The sequence below is a fragment of the Mytilus galloprovincialis genome, chromosome 11, assembly GCF_965363235.1.
Source record: "Mytilus galloprovincialis chromosome 11, xbMytGall1.hap1.1, whole genome shotgun sequence".
Lineage (NCBI taxonomy): Eukaryota > Metazoa > Mollusca > Bivalvia > Mytilida > Mytilidae > Mytilus > Mytilus galloprovincialis.
In genome coordinates this window covers 13,749,868-13,770,892 of record NC_134848.1, presented here as the reverse complement: position 1 = coordinate 13,770,892, position 21,025 = coordinate 13,749,868, and the positions used below count along the sequence as shown (strand labels likewise).

The 21,025-nt window shown below is 31.6% G+C and overlaps 1 long non-coding RNA gene across 1 annotated transcript; it reads right to left on the bottom strand.

The window, feature by feature from the left end:
* Positions 1-1,885: 1,885 nt before the first annotated feature.
* LOC143051672 (uncharacterized) lies at positions 1,886-3,812 on the bottom strand. The gene is made up of 2 exons (XR_012970871.1): positions 3,238-3,812; positions 1,886-2,059 (listed from the first exon to the last, which is right to left on the bottom strand). It is a non-coding gene; the product is annotated as an uncharacterized LOC143051672 (long non-coding RNA).
* Positions 3,813-21,025: the final 17,213 nt, after the last annotated feature.

Here is a 21,025-nt window from a genome sequence, read left to right as displayed (position 1 = left end):
ACATAGAAGACTGTCATATCATGATTGGAAAAACGTGACAATATTATTCGAATTGTTTCATTGTTGCACCAAGGTCTTTAAGTTTAAGTAAGATGAATAAATATACACAATAGTAAACATAAACGCTTGAAGTGCTTTGTTTATACACATCATTAGTAAAACAGTAAAACGGTTAAAAAGTAATTTATCAAGGCTAAAGAATTGATATAAACAAGTGTTCAAATATCTTTCAGTGGCAGAGAAAAAAGTGTATGCTGTGCCGATTATGAAGCGAAACATAATGAGTGTATGCGTAAGTTGTCATTAGTTTTTGTTTATATTCAAACGTGTATAAAAACTTATGCATATCAGGATTGAAATTTGATAGTAACGTCAGACGCGCGTTTCGTCTTCAACAGACTCATTAGTGACGCTCAAATAAAAAAATGTTAAAAAGGCCAAATAAAGTACGAAGTTGAAAGGCACTAAAGACCAAAATACAGCTAAAGTAATATGTTCCTGAGGTAGAAAAGCATTGTACCTTCTAAACAACAGATGGTCTTATCTCATTTGTCTAGTTTGATAACAGTATATGCGCATGTCGTTAAATATTGGGAAGGTTAAATTTTAAAAATATGTTCACACTTAAAAACATGCTTTAGTCGTAAATACGGGCTCTATTAAGGGGAACTGTGAGAGTAATACATATATTTGCTGAATCAACCGCATTATTGGTAACACTATTGAAATATGTACAACGTTTGTAATTATACTTTTGCAGTTAATACAGCAGACCAGTGGCTGGCTGAATTTATTTCTGCGTATATCCGTATATTAAAACTGAACCCAGCAGGCACACAACGTTGATTTAACATTGAATCAATGTTTATTTTCTATTTAGAATCAATGTTGAATTATTATTAGATTTTGCAAATTTGTATCAACGTTGAAATCCTATGTTGAATCAACGTTGATGTTCAACATTGAATCTATATAGAATAATAGTTGCTTCAACATTGTTTCAACCAATAGCTCAATTTGAATTCAGATTGAATTCAGGGTGAATACAATACTAGTATTCAACACGGAATCAAAATTGGTTAGTGATTGTGTTCAACTGTGTTTCCACCTAAACTAATATGTTTCATTTATCCTGTATTTTCTTTGTCTTGCAGTCCATAATCTTATACTGTAGCAATGTTCAAGCTATTGTCTTCTCTAGGCGCTCAATATGCAAAACGCCATAGCAACATTCTGCCTCAGGAAACCTGGTCCAATAACTGCTCCATTAGACCCAAGTTTGAAAAATAATCTCAAAACAAAATTGATTATCTTTAAATAAAGTCATTGTCTGGTTATATTTGACATGGTGTGTTCTTTAGTTCATTGCTGATGACTGTATGGTAACGCAAAGATATATAAATAATGTTCTTTGGTTGATGGTTGTCTTGTTTACAATAGGTACAACAATAAAAAGTGTTCGGGTACACAACACTTTGAATACAATGTAGATGCCATTGACTGCCAATTACTTGTAAAATATCAGTAATTTTCAACAATAAAACTGAGTGACCACATTCATGTGATGAGAGCATGGCTTGACAATGATGATGATAACAACCAATCAATTGAATAACAAATATGGGTGTTGAGGGATATCCTACGAACCATAATTTAACCACCAAGATTTTTTTAACATTTAACAACATGCTTACAACAACACAAGTTATCATCCAAGAGAATTATTGATTTCGAAAGCGCACAACCCTTAATACACAAATTTTGCTCAATTTCTATTTGAAATATCTGAGTGGTCAAAATATAAAACAAAGTTTGCTGTTCGGACACTTCCTATCCTATGTATTCTAATGTCCAACCACTGATCATAGAGAAATATTCAATACGATAAAATTAAAATAAATTATTTATTAATACTGAAACTTTTTATTTATTAATAGTGAAACTTCAACTTCTTTTTTCTCACACCTTGTCTTTTTGGAGCCCGTTTTAGAAAGTTTATTGTTTTTTCAGACACTTGAATTGCTGTTCCGTGATTCCATCTAGGTCTTCATGATGACATCTACAAAATCAAAAGTTATAACATTGTAAAGTTGTATTCTGTTCAACACATTTAACTATTTTAACTTCATAATGATATTACTTTAAAGTATAAATAAAAAGCATAAGAACTGGTGAAAACTAAAGTAAATAACAGTTGTCCTTTGAAGTCTCAACTACATTTCCTTTTAGATAGACTAGAAGGACTTAGGTAAAATCTGCAAGAAATCCTAACTACTACATTTTAATTTGAACAAATTGAAGGTTTATCCACTTATGTCTTTTTCTGTATTACTTGTGCTGCAGCATGGATATCTGACTAATTGACATATTCGAGGATGGTAAAGGGGGTTCTTAACACGGAAATAAAAAAAACCCACTGCACTGAAAATAAAACTTTGGATAAAGGAAGCACGAAAAATTAAATCATGAATATTATTAAGGAAAAAAGTACTAGAAGTTAATACTCAGTCGTTATTGGAGATCACACAGCCATGATAATGGACACGAAGACCCTGCAATCTTGGAAAAGATAACTTGATCGCAATTAATATCCTGGGAACACATAATTTATAACAATCTCCCGACTGGACTTCAAATTTAGTCCTGGTTTACTTTTTTTTTTATCTTGAATGTTGGACTAGCACGAGAAATTAAAGAGTACCTAGACGAAACACGGAAAATAAATAAGAGGAAACAAAAATAATGCATGTCGAAACCAATTACGAGAAATAAAATGCTAAAACACGTGAAATAAAAAGGCCATAAATGCAAAAAACTTTTTACCACCCTCATATACCCTTTATGTTTAATTACCTTGTCCAAAGTCTACCTCAATTTTGACAGTAAAATTAAAGGTTCAACTTGGTGAGTCATATATAGCTTCTGACCTTTCCATCCCAAAGTTGTAAACAATCCCCCCTTTTTATGCGATTAAAATGTCTTTTCACTTTTGATTCAATCATATGATATCAAATAGTCAATGATAAAAATTCATGAGACGTTGCAAGAAATCTTGGGAATGGTAACATGCTATCCTGATCCTGATCCTAAGGTCAATCCATAGATTGTCCTAAACATCCCCCTTTTTCACGTGTAAAAATTTCAACTTTTCAGTACTGTACAGTTTCATAACAACATGATATGTTCACATTTCTAAAATACGATAACGTAATCACAACAATTAATATAAATACTTACGATAAAAATGTAAAAGCTGTATAGAGGAAAGATATTGATAAAAACTCTGCACAAATTAGTTGTGGTCTCGTTGGCGGATATTCAAACTTTGGCAACAAAAACAACTGCGCATGCGCATACCAGAAGTCTTAAAATAGAAATGTTACAATGCCGCGAAAATTTAAATCGTTATTTAAATAGATCTATCCGTTGTTTATATTTCAAGTTGTCAACCATTGTTTATGTACTGATGTATACGTCTTTCTCTTGGAATTAATAAAAAGAATATAAAAAAAGAAATGAAAACAAGATATTTGACATCAGAAGTCAAGGAAAAAGGTGGAGGGATCTTTTAAGGGGAAGGAGTTATTCACAAATATTTAATTTTATATTTACTGTTTGATCCTGTATACACGCTGGTTCTTTTATTATGGTTTGGGGTGGGGTGAAATTTTTGAATTTTCTATTCTTTCAATATTTGGGGTGCGAAGTTCATGATTAATTAGTAATGCTTATATATACACTGCGATTGTTTTATGTGTTATTCTATAATCAACACAACAATTACTGATAAATCTACTAAATATTTTATTTAATGTGAATATCGTTTTTAATTTGAAAATAATTGTGATGTGTCAAATACTTCTTTTTTGATAATTCTGGTATCCACAACTACTGGGTTTTATATATTGTTTAGCCAACGTTGATTCAGTGTTGGTATTTCAAGACAATGTCAATTCAACGTTGAAACAATGTACTAATTTCAACGTTGCATTGTCAACGTTGAATCAATGTTGAATATTTGTTGATCAATGTATAACCTAAAATCAACAACGATTCAACGTTGATTCAACAAAGTGTGCCTGCAGGGAAGTGCGGTTTTAAAAAAATCTTTCCAATGATCTGGTATGATCTTACATAGACATAAAATAGACCATAAACAATTTCAAAACATGGATTTAGAAAGGAACTGATAATCTCTATTTTGAGAAAAGAGGTCAAATGTCCCATGATTAAGACACTAAGATAGTGAAGTACATTCTTAATTGTCCCAATGGAAGTCGGAGACAATATTTTCATCCAGTTTTACTTTTCAAACTAATCTTGGTTCATCGAACAAAGGTTTGTCAGATGTTTCTCATCAGCCATTTGTGTTGATATTACGACTTTAAAACCATACAAAAGAGCTACACTTGATTTGGTTTTTTTATTTTTTTATCCCGTTAATTCCTCTTAATTTCACAATCGATTTGATCATTAGATATGTTTGATATAAGCAATTTATGAGTCTAAACCCTAGATTTAAGTTATTTTAATTGTATGACTCTGTCTAATCATAAAAAAGAAAAGTAAGGTAATATATCCCGGCCATTTATTTTTGTGACCTTACATATTGTCGCTAAAATGAATACATATATCAACAGCAGTTGCGGGAGAAACCTGTCTTTTAATATTAATGATATTGAAGAAAAATATTGATTATCCTTTATAATGTACAGAGTGTTATATTTTATAGCTTGTCCTAAAGGATACACATCATATGCAGGACAAAACTGCCGACCATGCTCGCACAACACGTATGGCGAAAGATGCAGATATGATTGTTCTTGCTCAGTTTTTGAAGTGTAAGTATGAAATAGTCTTTACATGTGAATACACAAACTAAAACATATGAAACAAGCCGGTATATCAAGCAATACATTAAAGTTGGAGATAATCAATTTACATGTACGATGAACTGTTAACAAAATTCAAAGAAAAGCAATTGAACCATAACGTTTTGCTCTTTACATTAATCCGTTTCTTTCTTATCTGTACTGCCGTTACTATGAAATGCAAGAAAAATTAACACAGGAACTATGGAGAGCTGATGAAGACAGTATCAGAAAATAAAATGCTATGTATCTGTTATTCAGGAAAGTATCTTACTTGTATATGGTTTAGTTGAGACTATAAAGTAAAAAAAATTAAACGCCCATATACATAAAAAATAATGTTGGGTTAAATAAAGGCAACAGTAGTATACCGCTGTTCAAAACTCATAAATCCATGGACAAAAAACAAAATCGGGATAACAAACTTAAACCGAGGGAAACGCATTAAATATAAGAGGAGAACAACGACATAACACTAAAATGTAACACATATAGACAAAATCCCACGAGAATAACAAATATAACATGTATATATAACATCAAAACCAAATACATGAATTTGGGATAGACAAGTACCGTGACACGTCTTATCGCAATGTGAATTTACACTCAAAAATAAGAGAAAACAAACGACACAACGTTATAATGTAATACACACAGAAACGAACTATAATATAACAATGACCATATTCCTGACTTGGTACAGGGCATTTTTAAAGGAAAAAATGGTGGGTTGAACCTGGTTTTGTGGCATGCCAAACCTCGCACTTTTATGGCCATGTGAAATATAACATCAAAATGACAACACAGGACTACAATATAAATAAATTGGAGAACACAATTGACAAAGAATCACACGAACAACAGCCAACAAAAGGCAACAAGTTCAAAATATAAATCTGTTGTATATTTAATTAGTTGAGATTATACAGTAATAAAAAAAACGCCAATATACATAAAAAAATAATGGTGGGTAAAATCTGTTGTATATTTGTTTAGTTGAGATTATAAATTAATTAAATAGTTATTAAATTTATGGATGATTGCTCAATTGTTCGACCTAATTCATGTGAACTTATTGATACAATGACGCAGATGACATTGATCACATGACGTTGCTGCACTTATACATCATGTCATTGCCTTATATTTTCAAGGATCAGGTCATGTGTATGATCTTGAAAATATTAGGCAGTAAGGTCAGAAGGAAAATGTACAAATTGTAGAATTTTAAAATTTATCTCTGAATACAGAATCAAAAACAAATGATACCGGTTGATATATCAGGCAATACAATATAGATGAGGAGCACCTATTAGAGCCTACATGTATAACATATCTTCATACACAATGAAAGATAAACCAAACACAGACAATAATCAATTGAATGATAAAATATTTTGTCAATTTTTTATAACAGACTTATCGGCCAACCTTATATCAGATAATGTATAAATACACATGGAGCTGACAAATGAACTTTGTCTACGGTTTCTGCATCGCTTTATGTATATAAAAACATTTCGGCAATAAGAATGACTGATAAACGTCAGAACATTTCCTCTCGACGTTGCTATATAGTTGAGACACATGTATATGTTGTGTGGTAATATTTAGATCATGGCAGATTAAATGAGTGCTTTGAATTATTGCTAAGTCTAAAAGTATCGTAGATTCATTTCTTTATATTTTGTTGCAGTTGTAACTTCGTTCACGGTTGTATTCTAGTTAAAACAACAACCGGAATTTCAGTGGATGAAACGTCTGGTAGGTTATTTGATTTACAGTCTAATTGTTGTATTCAAATCAAACAGAACCCATTTAACTACACAACATTTGATTTATCATAATAGTTGTCACTTCATGATCAGTAATGCACAAGGCTAAACATGTGTTATCAAACAACTTGGTAGAACCATTGTAGGACAGATAAAACAGAAAAATACCAAATAAAGGCAACAGTAGTACTTTGCGTTGTTCGCAAGTTAATAATCGATTAAGAAAAGAAACAAATCCGGGTTTACAAACTAAAACTGAGAGAATCACATCAACTATATGAGATACACAACGAAGCAAACACTGGAGTGCACCAACCGACGTATTGCAACAGTCTGATAATTAATCAGAGCCGTTAGTATGCATACGAAAGGTAAATCCTGTTTGTAAAATAGATTTCTTTTAAATGTCGATAAAGCAATAAACCTTGCATTGTATAATATGGAATAGACAGAATGAAGAAATCAATTTGTTCGACCTATGTATTTGTCAATGCCATTTTATAACAGCTTTGTCGTGCAACCTATATGTTGCTTTGCTCATATCTTTACTACATTTATATGGGTATATATGTATCGTTAAGTTAATGTCTATTTGCCGAACAACTGTTATTCACATGTTTAATGATTATACGTTTATCAATAGATTTGCATGTTTTTTTTAGAACACAGCACATACACAGTTGCCATAGAAACAACAACAATATATAAATACGGTAACTCTTTTTCTATAAAAACTGTTTGTTTTGTTTAGTCTTTAGCTTTGTACCTTTTATTTTGTTTGAAGTTATCTGTCTTTATTGGATTTTTCCGGTTTTGTTTTAGTTTGTCAGCAGAGGTATCGACCCAGTGATGTAAAAAATTGAAAGCCACTAAGTGATCTGTTTTTTTTTAAATGTCTCTCAAATTTTACTGGGATTCAGCAATGAGATAAATTGATATAATACACATTACGTATGATTCTTATAGCTGTCAAACAATATAGAAAAGATGTGATAATCAAATTCAAATGTTACATTTAACAAAAGGTTCTGTTATATACATGTATTGTCGAACACTAATAATACATAGAGAAGAAATTGTGTTCTCATATAATGTTTTTGACAGATTAATTCCGAATTAGCAAATATTACACAACTACGAGCTTTATTACATATCATTCTCTTGGAGTACATGGTGTTGGTTGCTAACTCAAGCAAGTTCCCCGTGTATGTTGCTAGGTCTTCGTTTCAAATTGATGCTTTTCGTTTGGGACATTATGTTATTAATTGTTGTTTTAGTCGTAATAGTTTACAATACAGCAACAGTGGTATACCTGTGTTCAAAAGTTATAAATCGATTGAGAGAAAACAATTCCGATGGAAACACATTAAAAAGAAGTAAAAGATACCAGAGATACAGTCAAACTCATAGATCGAAACTGACGACGCTTAAAAAAGACAAACAGACAGATAATAGTACACAAGAAACAATATAGAACAATAAAGAATAAACAACACGAACCTATCAAAAAAACTGTGGATGATATCAGGTGCTCCGGAAGGATACACAGATCCTATCCACATGTGGCACCCTTTCAACTATTAGGGGATAACAAAAGAATAATTTTGTGATAACAACTGCCATAAAGGGGTTAAAGGCTAACCAAACCTCACGCTTTTTAGTAAATGTTTAAAAATATCGTTTTAATGAGACCAATTGATGAGCGTTCACAACATTTGTTTTCTTGTAGATGCTACAACTACACATAAGATTCGTGATGAAAGTACGACAGGGAAAAGCTCCGACAACCGTGTAAATGGTATGCATCTATCTTTCACAATTTTCAATATTATGAAATCGATCTTCAGTGAGTGTAAGCCTTCTGCAGTCACCAATGGTATAGCATTTATTTTTGCTTTTGCTGCATTAGTATTAATTAACATACAAACATCGATAAAACGTTGTTTATCTTATCCTTGGCGTTAAATAAATGCCATGCAGATACGGAAAAAAAAGTTTAACACACACAAAAACAACGTTCGGAAATGATGAAATTGATGGAGATATTTAGACTGATAAAAAGAAAAATCACAAAAATACTGAACTCAGAGGAATATTTAAAAAAGAAAAGTCCCTAATCAAATGGCTAAATCAAAAGCTCAAACACATATAACATGCATAACAAATGGATAAAAATGCTACTCGATAACTCTTAAATATAACCACTATTCAAGTTTTTGTTGTCAAAAGGGCTTGGCTTCGTTTAGTTTTTATGGTTGTTAAAAGTGATACTTATTGTTTGTTTTGTTATTCCTTAAACTGTTATTATAAATTTCAAAGAAGGCCCAATTGTAGGTTATTCATGGTGTTGGGAAATATTAACCATTTACACAATCATACTGCTGATGTGCAATGGTCTAAGCCGAAGTGTGATGGACCGTTCGATGATGTCCAGTGGTCTATATGATACATGATGAATAGTTTAAACATACAGATTATTTTTAATTTAATTTCATGTAGATTTTTTTAAAAGCTAGTACTCTTAGTTCAGATATTGCTGCGTGCATTATTTAGTGCGGTTTTTGAACAAAAGGCCACTTTGATAATTACAGTTTCAGGAGTATCTGCAAACTGATGTATGTATCAGATATCAGAATGTGATATGTTTTCAATACGCAACTAGGCGCTTGTTTTTTGAAATAATGAGAACATGACAAAAGTTTCTGCACCATTGCGGTTCGGAGTACCATCGTGGTTTTGGGTCTTACTAACGTACTCATATAATAATTCCCTGATCCTATTGCATCATAAATAGTTGGTATTCTATAGAAATATATTCAGTAAATGATTTTAACTGCATATTGCCATTTCAGGAAGTTTGTCAACAGAAATGATTTTCAACATTGCACTATCAGTTATCGTGGTACTTTTTGGGGTATGTTTATGCTTCATTTTCTATAAAGTTGAGTTCGTTGCCAAATGGAAAAGACCAACATGCTTCCAACCAGACATTCCACAAGAATGTCAATGTAATAATTCTATCGAGATGGATGATCGTCCATATCATGCATATAATATTATCAATGATGAAGACGTGCTCGACGACCTTCATCTTCAACGAATGCAAGTACAAATGTCGACAGATTATATGGACGTAATTAGATCTTCAAACAGCATAGCAAGCAGTAAAAGCAAAAGTGAAACGAGCTATGATACTCCTTGCCAAGATCTGCTATCTGGTGGAAAATATAAAAACAATGTCGATTTTAGATCCCGGATTAGTGGCGATACTATTTCGTCATCCAGCGATGAACATCAAAATACAACCCAGGATTACTTAAATCTATACCAGCCACTCATTAAAGTGTCACAACCGAAAAGAGAAGAATACCTAAAACTAGAACCAGTAAACGAAATAGACAGCAATTCGCTAAATTACAAAATGAGTGTGATATCTGAAAATGAATATGTATTACCGCATTCCCTACAGCTAGGGACGTGCCTGTTTGGGCAACTTTATGAACATGAAAATGTTCAAATTAAAGGTGAATTTAGATGTTTTCAACGGTTTTGTTCGAAAATAAAAGGACGTGTATCCAAGTCATGCGAAAATTTGGCAATCAACCGTCTTCAAAAGAACACATCCTCGGAAAAAGATGATGAATTTATAAACTCATCTGAAGATCGTGCCTTTAGCAATACATTTAAATGGAAATCAGAAAGTGACATATTTTGGAAAAATATCCCGAATAAATAATAATATCAAATAGAAACGCATGTGGTTCGCTTTTTATTGCTTACAACAGTTGCTAGAACCAATGGGAACTAGTTATCTCATTTTCATCTTTTTTAACAATTTACAATTAAACCGTTATAACCATATTAACAATTTCCAAGTAAACAAATTGAAGATATTAAAATTAAAACACATTTTGTAATCAATAGCATTATCGGTACACATTGGACATTACCAGATGTGTCAACATTTTTGAAATATATTTGGGATACCAATTGATATATGGTCAAACCAAATCAAAACCCAGATGATCTGGATTAATAATGTCTCATTGTAGTGATTTATTTCATTATTGCAAAATCAACAACTGGACTTCACATCAGGACTCATTATCTTGTAACCGGAAGTTGACAGTTTAATCAAAAAGTGATGCACTTGTTCTCTTCCTTTTTCTAACAGTGAATAGTGAAACGGTGCTCTCAAGAAACAATGTACAAAAGCAGTGTATTTCCTGTAACTGCGGATGTCATTAAATCATATTCTGTAATGTTGACTGCATGGAAAGTCATATAATGTATATATTTTTGTAATTTTTATTAAACAGAATTTTGTATACGAGGACTATTTCTTTTAAACAATTTTACTTGAAAAGAAAATGGACAACATAATAAACAACAAGAAACACATGTTATCGTATTACAAATCGTCTTCCTGTATGTATGCATCGGTCTCATTACTATAGGTAACAAAAAACAATCATTAAATGTGTTGAAAGCTGTTAACATAACAGTTTGAAGAAAAAAAACAGCTAATTTTCCCTCAATGGTGATCCAAACTTTATTGTTGCATAGGGGTATTGTTGCTCCATGTCAATAAAAGGTGTACAATTGGGATATTCACGAGCGTAGCATATCACATCATACCTAAGCCTTTATAACCTTTACTTATTATTCTTTTGAAGACGAAATTCGAATTTGGTGTACAAAAATGTAATACTGCTACATGGTTCTCTTGGATGTTTCTTTACTGTTGAAAAAGTGAATGTTGACAAAGGGATATCGACAACCCCAATGTAAAAAATATGGCATTCTTTTATGAAGATATCAGTTTTATAATTTGATACACAAGACGCACGTTTCGTCTACATGAGACTCATCGTTGACGCTCGGATAAAATATTAGAAAAGCAAAATAAGTACAAACATGAAGAGCATTGTGGACCAAACATTCCAAAAAGTTGTGTCAAGAAACTCTTACTTAAACAAAAAAATAGAAAGATCGACAAAGTGCCTAGTTCGTTCCCGTTAGAATTCCGGCAATTGGTTAAAAACGTCTACCACTAAGTTTAACCAATATGTTGGCAAACAGAAAATCCAGTATACCCTTTTGTTTACTTTTAACAAAATCTGCCGTTGTATATCCGAAAATAGTTAATGTATAGCATATAATTATGCTACTATTTTATGTTAAAATTCATTGTGGAGTATCTATTTTAAACGATTTTGTAGGTTCACATGCAGAATATTGTGGTATAAAAAGTTGGAAAATCTAACGTTTTGGCGAAAGTAATTTCAGGGCAATATCGACTTTTGAAATTGTTATTAAATTTTTAGGAATATTTTTATTACGACTACAGGAAAACAGTTTGACAGTAATTTTCAAGACCCTTATTTCTTACGGATATATATATTCAATCTGATGTATAGATCCTTTCTCAGACACTCAGCATGCTCAGGTTGTCGGCAAAAAAAACCGTTGATTGCATAAAGTATTGTGACGTTTTGGTATTCAATACAAACACGGTAAGTCCTCCGATTTGCTGTTCAATGTTATGAAGACACGAAAGACGTATTATCCGTCAACATCACATCCTTGTCAAATATTTTGATCTGGTATTAACCTAATTGGTCAATTATTCATTTATAAGGCACTTGTGGTAGTGTAATTGACATACAAAGACAATATAGTATTGAAGATTTAATCCGCAGGAATAATGTCAGAGTTATCGCGACGAGATAACAGACATAACACAGCTCTTTGTCTTTGAAAACGAACTTTGATCGATCATTTACACAGTTAATCAACTTATGAATTCGACGTCTCAACAGCACTGTGATGGCTTTGATCCTTTCTGGAAGTACCAAGTTCCAGTTCTTCTCTCGTTTAGCTAATGCTCTTGCGTAGTCCTCAAAGGAATCCATACTTATGTTTAATTAATATGCCTCCTATCGATGTTTTGGAGTTCTATAAACCTAGGACTTTGAAATGTTACCTTTTGGAGATATTTATCTTTAATGATGTACAATTTATTAATACTTACAAACAGCTAACTGATAACATAATTTCTGCACCCTGAGAAAAATTCAAAATGGTAATTCCCTTATCAATTGGAAAAATCAGAAGCTCAAACACATTTAACGAATTGATTACAACTGTCGCGACTTGGTATAGGTAAGGCATTGTTTTAAAGCTGCCTCAACCTCTCACTTATATGACAGTCGTATCAAAACCCATTACATTGACAACGGTGTGTGAACAAAACAAACAGACATAACAGGTATACATGTAAAAATAAGGATACAGTAGTCAACAGTGTGTCATAACTTTAATAACTTAAAAAACGAACAAAGAAACACAAAAAGGTAAATAGACAAATCATTATAGGAAAAATGAAACACGAGGATACAAAGGTTTACAATAGCACAATAACGAAATGACCGGATGTATAGGCAATGAGCCACGCCATATGTATAAAAAAAACATAATGGCATATAAAGAAAGCACATTTGCGAAAAAAAAAGTCAAAGATACAAAAATTATTAGAACAATAGCAAAATGAGGGATACTTAGGTACAGATTCACGTCGAGTAATACCATTATAAGAGGGGCTGTAAATATATAGCGAGTTTGAATAGTATGAGAGATTTTAATGTTTTGTTCTTAACCAACGCCCTGCAAAGCTTGCCTAAGGTAACCGTAGGACAATGTAGGATACATCAATTTCTTTATTTGTAAACTGGACAGGAAAAAATAACCCCTTCTTTTATTAGATAAAGGTTCCAATATTACTGGTGTAAAATAACAAAAGAGAGCTACATCACAACATGAAACACTATTTTCATATTATTCATGTTTGTATAATTGTTCATGAAAAGGTCTAGTTGCACTGAAAATGTTTTTAAGGGAGGAATTTTTATAACATTGTACTCATTGTGTTTCAATATCTTGACCTCATTTATTTTGACTTGTAAGATATTTATATAACTGTTTACAAAATAATTTCACACAATTGTGCAGTTTAGTGAAGTACTGATTTTGTCCAGCTGAAAAAGTTTAAATATTAGCATTTCGAAAGCTGTCAAAAGAATTATAGACCACCTTAACATAAGATTGTCCATACTTTGAGTAAGAATTGATGAATTTTCTATCATTTTGATATAACTTTTCCCAAAAGTAGTACATCACACGGTAAGAATAATATTTAAAAAAGCGCAGGTGGGATTTTTTAGTTTCCATTTATGTCTTAAAGAAATAATAAATAACTACGAATAACTGTGTTGAAAAAAAGTTTGTTTCCAGTTTTTGGAGAAAAAAAAAACCCTTGTCTTTGGTCCTGAGAAAAAAAAAATGTTTGTTTCACCCTCAGCTGACACTATATGTAATACTAAAATTGAAAGAAAAAAAAACGTTCTCGGCTTGTCGTCAAAAAAATAGAAAAAGAAGGTTTGTCCGGGAAAAAAATCCATACCCTCCTCCCCCCCCCCCAAAAAAAAGAAAAAATTAAATCCAATGGTTGCTGCCGAACTAACCCTAACAATAAAATGAATGAATATGGAGATGTTCATTGTTCATTGAAATAAGGTGTATTTATCATTGTTCTAAAAATTCATTTTGATGCAAAATTTACATAAAAGTTTCGATTTGATATGGACAAAAATATATGCTATTAATAGTATCATGTTATGTAAGTCATCTTACTTGTTTGAAACAAATACAAACTTATAAATAACATTGTGGAAGTTCAATTCTATTTTTAGCTTCAGTACTGACTTTCCGAAAATCTCTCGTTCTAGTTAGAGTGTAAACTTATAAATAACATTGGGGAAGTTAAATTCTATAATTAGCTTCAGTACTGACTTTCAGAAAATCACTCGTTCTAGTTAAATGAACTATACAGGATTTAAAATTTGAGAGTGTAATTATTTTGATGATGAATTTGACTATAACGATCTTATATACAACATAATACTTTCTTAGTAGTGACATACTTTGTTTTATTTTTATGTCCTTCATCAAAGGTGTTATTTGTTATTGTTGCGTTGACCTTTTATGAACCACCGACTAATTGAACTTAAAAAAAAATTAACATGTGCAAGTTTGCAATGTAAATCATTGAATAATTCTAGAATTATTTATATTTACATAAACATCATATGTGTTATATAAAGGTATAAAGGATAAAAAAAAATTAGAAACGAGTGCCTGTGATGATCATGTGCTCGTTAACATATAGTCTAGATAACTGGACTTAGATGTTTGTTTATATTGTAAAACATAATGATTACATGTTTAATTGTTAATAAAAGCTGTACATTTTGTGCAAAATGTCAAAAACCGCTTGAGTTGAAATATGTGCCTAACTTAAAACTGTCTATTTAAATACTATAGACATAAAATCAGAATCGTTTAGCACACGGTAAGCTCTAAGTACATTTGTACTTTATTCATGTGATATTTGCCATTTAGTTTACTATTTTGTAGATTAAAAACATTAATTATATCGAATTTGCAGCTAATCCAGTCCTTTTTTGGCTTTGGTTTCAAAACTAATGTATCTTTGATGACTCCCATTGGCGAATATTTATAAATGTGTTATAAATTATCAGGATAAGTTCTTAAAACTTATAACTTTTTACGAAATGGGAAGGATTCAATTGTCATGCTTTAAAAATTATTTTCCCTAAAAGTTAGCAAGCAGGCAAATAAAAGAAAATGTAAATCAACTATAGTCGCCGTCAGCTGATATTTGTAGCAGTTTTCGTTAGGGACGACATCACTAGATCATTGAAGGATAACAACCTAATTCAAATAGTTTGGGGTGGGGGTCGAATTGCTGCAAGTTTTGTATAAATTGACATCGATTTTACATATATCCTTATTGGTCAATCAATGTTTCCTAAATTAAGTTAAGATGGAGGTAGGGGGTTTAGTGAAGAAACTATATGAATTAAGTTTCTTATCCTTCATTGAACTTTTGATGTCGTCCCTTAAAATAATCTAAACTATCAACCTCGTTCACTCGTGATATAGTTTTTCACATTCCATTCATAAATCGCCAAAAGGAAAACAATTTTATTTTTGTAATTTTTTTTGGTTATATAATTATACAACGGTTACGCGTCTAATTTTCCAACAAAAATGGCAAAAAGTTTTCAAAGTATAAAAACGTTCTTTTGTACACGCATAGAAGGTGAAACTCAGGTACAATTCACATATATGCGGACAAAATGTTCATTATACGAATACACTTAATTGCTGTATAAGATACATATGTAGTTTACAATTTTTGCTAGTTTACCTTGATTACTATGGGTAGCATTTCAGGGCAGGATAACACTTAATTACGGATATTGTTAATTATTAGGTGCTACTGAATTACTATTTTCGATTGAAAGGCATATCTCAGTCTGCCTAATTACCTTTATTCTGATTGTAAAATAAATGACACAAAGTATCGTAAAATTGTCAGTATACAAGAATAAGTGAATCTTTTCTTATAAAGATGATATGCATAGTAATGTCTGACAGGTCGGCAAATAAACTGAAAATACAACACGACAAAAGTCGGAAATATTTGATGACAAACGGGCAAATTGGTATGATACAAGTTACTAAATAAGGATAGAAAAAACGCATACGATTAACAGAAAGTATCACATGGCCTGCTCAATGTCGCATCCATTTTAACAAGAGACAACAATAAATCCCCAGAGCTCTGCTTGAGGGATTGTCTTGGGTGAGGGTTGATACGGTGTATGATATACAAAAAATATATGATATGTGTATGATATTCTCTATCAATCGTATGCGTATATATTTTTTTATTAATTTCTCCTCTTGGTATCTATTAAAATTGCGTAAAAACACCATGAATAGGGAAGAGATAAGCATCGTCAGGCATGCACAACTCTGCTCTATGCATGTATGTGTGTCAGTATGTGTGTGGGTGAGTGAATTTTCAATTATTTGGTATTTCGTTATTCAACTTTACATTATTTTCACTTACTGGTACAAAATCGGAAAGTTTTAAGATTGGCCAAACGGAATTTGATGTTTAATTAAATGTTGTACGATACCTAAAACGTTATGAATTATTTCTCCTAAGTCATAATATATTCAAGGACATATTTATTTGAATGAACATATTGCAAATTTCAGTTTTGAATACAGAGAAGAGTTTATTGTACATAAATTATTGTATCCGAAAAGAAATTAAGAAATCACTTACCATAGAATTGTCCTTCTCCCCCTTTGGATAATTACTGAAATTTTTATGAATAACTATCAAAGGTAACCAATTCTTTCAAGAATGAATGCAATTTTAAATCATCTTAAGCCATTAATTACCTTTCAGTGAAATATTCGGGAGTACACTAAAGTGTTGATAATAAATTACCGTTAATGTGTATTTCAATTGAAGGCCTTTTGAAAAATGTTCTCATATTTTTAGGACATCATGGAAAACGGATCTTCTTTCATTATAAAAGCCAAGTAATAAAAAAGATTCTCTAATTCTAATTCACCCATTGTATAAAAAAAATTAATCAACGAGTGGTTCGTTTGATCTCATTTCTTCATTGGTTAAAATCCGATTATGACATCGAATTGTCTTGTTTTCCTCTAAATTTCCTATTGTGACGGCATGAATAAAGGCGCCCATCCCTGATGACGTCACATAGAAAGAACACATCTTTTTGCAGATCAGTCGCAAAGAAGGAATACGTTTGCCTGCGAATTTTTAAAAAGTCATTAGAGAAACAGATTCTACCACCAAATCTCGTATAATACGATATTTATCCTCTCTCGACAGTTAAATTTTAAATATTTAAAACGCTCGGCGAGCCTCGCGTTTTAAATTTGAAAATGTAATTGTCTCAAATGGGTAAATATCGTATCACACTCGATGCAGTGGTAGAATTTATATCTATCTTAGAGCAAACCTGTAAGTCTTAATCATTGTTTACTATTCATTTTACATTTATTTCTTCAATTTTTTTGTATTATAATGAGTGTTCAAGATGCATATTATTATCTTTTTCTCTTACCCGATTCTAGATGAGATTTTGTATTTATATCTTTTGGTATCTGACGTAGGAGTCCGATCAGTAAACCAAACACACAGTAAAATATGCATATGCATATATCAGGTATATATAAAAGGTTTCGGATTGACACGTTAGATAACTTAGCCTTGGAATAAATATCATTTTGTCGTAAGAATAGAAATATATTCAAATGTGTCATCCTACTTAAATACTAAAAGACGATACTGTAGCGTTTCAATTCTTAATCAAAGACATGTCTAGTGAATATTTACGAAACAGTACAGGTAAACATCCGGTTTTTAAAAGTACGCAAAAAAATCCAAACAATTGGAAGGTAATAAAACATAGGTTTAACTGATTTATCAGATTTTCAAATAATATAAAATCTGTTTGTGAAAGGATTACATATCAAATATAATCGATAGTGTGTTCTACTAACGTGACTTATTGTGAACAAAAACCATCAAAGTGGAAACTGGTATGTACGAAAATCTATATGGCTAAAAATAGTTATTAAATCCAATGTAAACAAAAATAAGGTAACTTTGGGCATTTTAAATTTTACAACATACACAAATCTCAAATATAACATTTAATCAATTCTATTTTTGGTGACATTTTCTTGTAATGTAACCATTGTTGGTGAATATTTTGTTTGTAAAACAGATTGATAGATATGTATATAAAACTTCATGCGTCCTTTTTTGTCAGGTATTCATTACCTGTCACTATATTAAGAACAAATATTTATTTTGATAGATGACTGTAAACTCAACAATCGTTGTCATCTAGACGAGGATTTAAAAATTTTAATATTTAATGCAACCTTATCAATCACAATCTTATCATTTTTGCAACATATCAAACCTTTAGATAGATCAACTACCTTCCATTTGCAACTTATTTCTTTTTTGTAAAATAATTTATGTCAGTTAGGGCTTGCATTTCATGTAATATAGTGAACATGATCTTAAACATACGATCAAAATTAGACTGCAGATGGGAGACTAAAAATGAATGTACGACAAAGGTGATGATTTAATCTTTACAACTGTCAACCTTTTCAGCAGCAAAAAAACTTTTACACTTTCCAATATGGGGTTTACAAAACTAAATTTATACTATATGAAATTCATTAGCAGAGATGTTCCCCTTTAAAAAAAAATGCCACAAGTAACATCGGACTGGTATCGATATTAATCAATTGATATGGTCGTCTACAGGAAGTAACTCCTGACTCAAAAATAGTTGTTTTATCTGTTACTTACCGAATCATTCGATAGTGATCTATTTCCAATTTTGATATTTTGACTGAATAATTTAACATCATTAATTCAAGAGTGTTTTACTGTGTGTTATCATTCTTTTCGAAACAAACCCTTTGACAAAATTATGTACGATAAATGTTGATATCAAGAGCTTTTTAATTGTATAGATACAGCTAAAAGTTTTGCCAATAGTGATAAAGGGGAAGCCAGGAAAGACTTTGTTTTACTATCCCTAGTAAGTATGACATTACTATTGAACGCAAAAGCTGTATTAAGTGAATCTCTGCTAATACGTTATGTTATGGTATCATTACTTGATAGTTTGTCTTTAAATAATATTGTTTTGACATTACGTAATGACGTTTTGATATAACTCAATATATAATCGTCAACACTTAATAAGCTAGGTTCACACTGCCGATCAGATCTACCTGATCAAGCCCGATCGAGACAAGTTACGTGATCGTGAGACTGGTCGGACTCAATCGACAAGAATGTTTGGAAAAGTCCACCTTGCTCGTCATCGATATGACTTCTACCCAAGAGTTTTTGACAGGTCAAAAACATTCGAGTAAGGATCGAGAAGCAAGTCACTCGAGAAGAGATTGAGAGTTCATCTAGTAGCGGTGTAGGATCGTGAAGAGATCGAATTTGGTCGGAATTAAAAAAATTAATAAACTTCTACCAATCACTACTCGATTATTTCGACCTTTTCTCGACTAATGTCCGATCATTTCAAGAATAACTCAACAAACCGACAAATCGACACAGCCAAAAAACGGTAACCGACTAGAAGACAAACAGCAGTCCACATAACATAGAAAACTAAAAACGTAGCAACACGTTACCTAAAAATGATCTTAGATGATCTCAGATGTTCCGGAAGGGAAGAAAATCCAGCAATTTGGAACTGGCGTATTTTTTCCAATGTTAATGTACTGTGCTATAATATTCATTGTTGGACTGCTGATCACTAAGTTATCTTTCAAAGTTGGTTTATAAGATCATCAAGATTATATTTTACCTGTTTTATGGGCTATTTTCTGTTTTGTCTGTCCGTATTTACCGTTTGTTCAGAAATATTTGTAGCATACAAAAGAAGATGTGTTTCAGTTGCTCTTCACAGAACACCAAATGACACAGAAATTATAAATAACAAATATAGGTCACCTTACAGTCAATTTTTGTCATTCGAAAGTTTTGACGTTATGTCACACAAGAATGAGACGAAAGACAAATATTTTTTATTTGGTGCGAATTTCTTTCTAACAGTAACGATTCAAACTGTTCAGCGAACACAAGTTTTGATCATTTGTTTCTAACATACTTTTGCAAGTTTGCATATCTTTTGACAAACTATACACTCGCTGCAAGTGCGTCTACAGTTTGTTGTTCGTCGTTTATTAGTTCAAGCGATGCATTTCTTTCTAATTTTAACATTGAATCAAATATCTAAACGTGTTCTTGATTGTCATAACTCAAAACATTTTCTGAAATTCCTCTAACCAAACGATGCATTTTTTTTATACTTCTATTACGTTTAACAAACTATAACAAACGACACACAACGTTTACCAAACTTTGGTTAGATAGAAATGCACTCTTGATCTTTTGATAGATATAAGTAAAGTTATAAACTGTTTTAGAAAAGGTATCACTCCAGGGGATTGAAATTCTACTTTGGGTCAAATTTTGGGGGAATATGTGACATCTTTGCCCTCTTTTTGCTCTATTTTTTGGTAAATACATAGAGGTTGTTGCCATACAGCAAAAATAAAATAAATATCTATAACCATTCAACTACTGGATATCAAATCTATGAAAATTACTGATAACATACTTATGCACATATATTTGACACTTTTATATTTAAGTAAGCAAGGAAATGGGGATGGTAAAGTGTATGTATATTGTTATCTAACATAAGTACTAATCCAATGACAAATCTCATTGCGGTGTCATTTCCCTAAAAAAGGAGCAATAAAACTACCATTACATATCAGTGTCGACTATGAGGAAGTTTTTTTAAGCATTGGGTTCCTCTTTTTGAGTAAGTGCAAGTCTCTCAA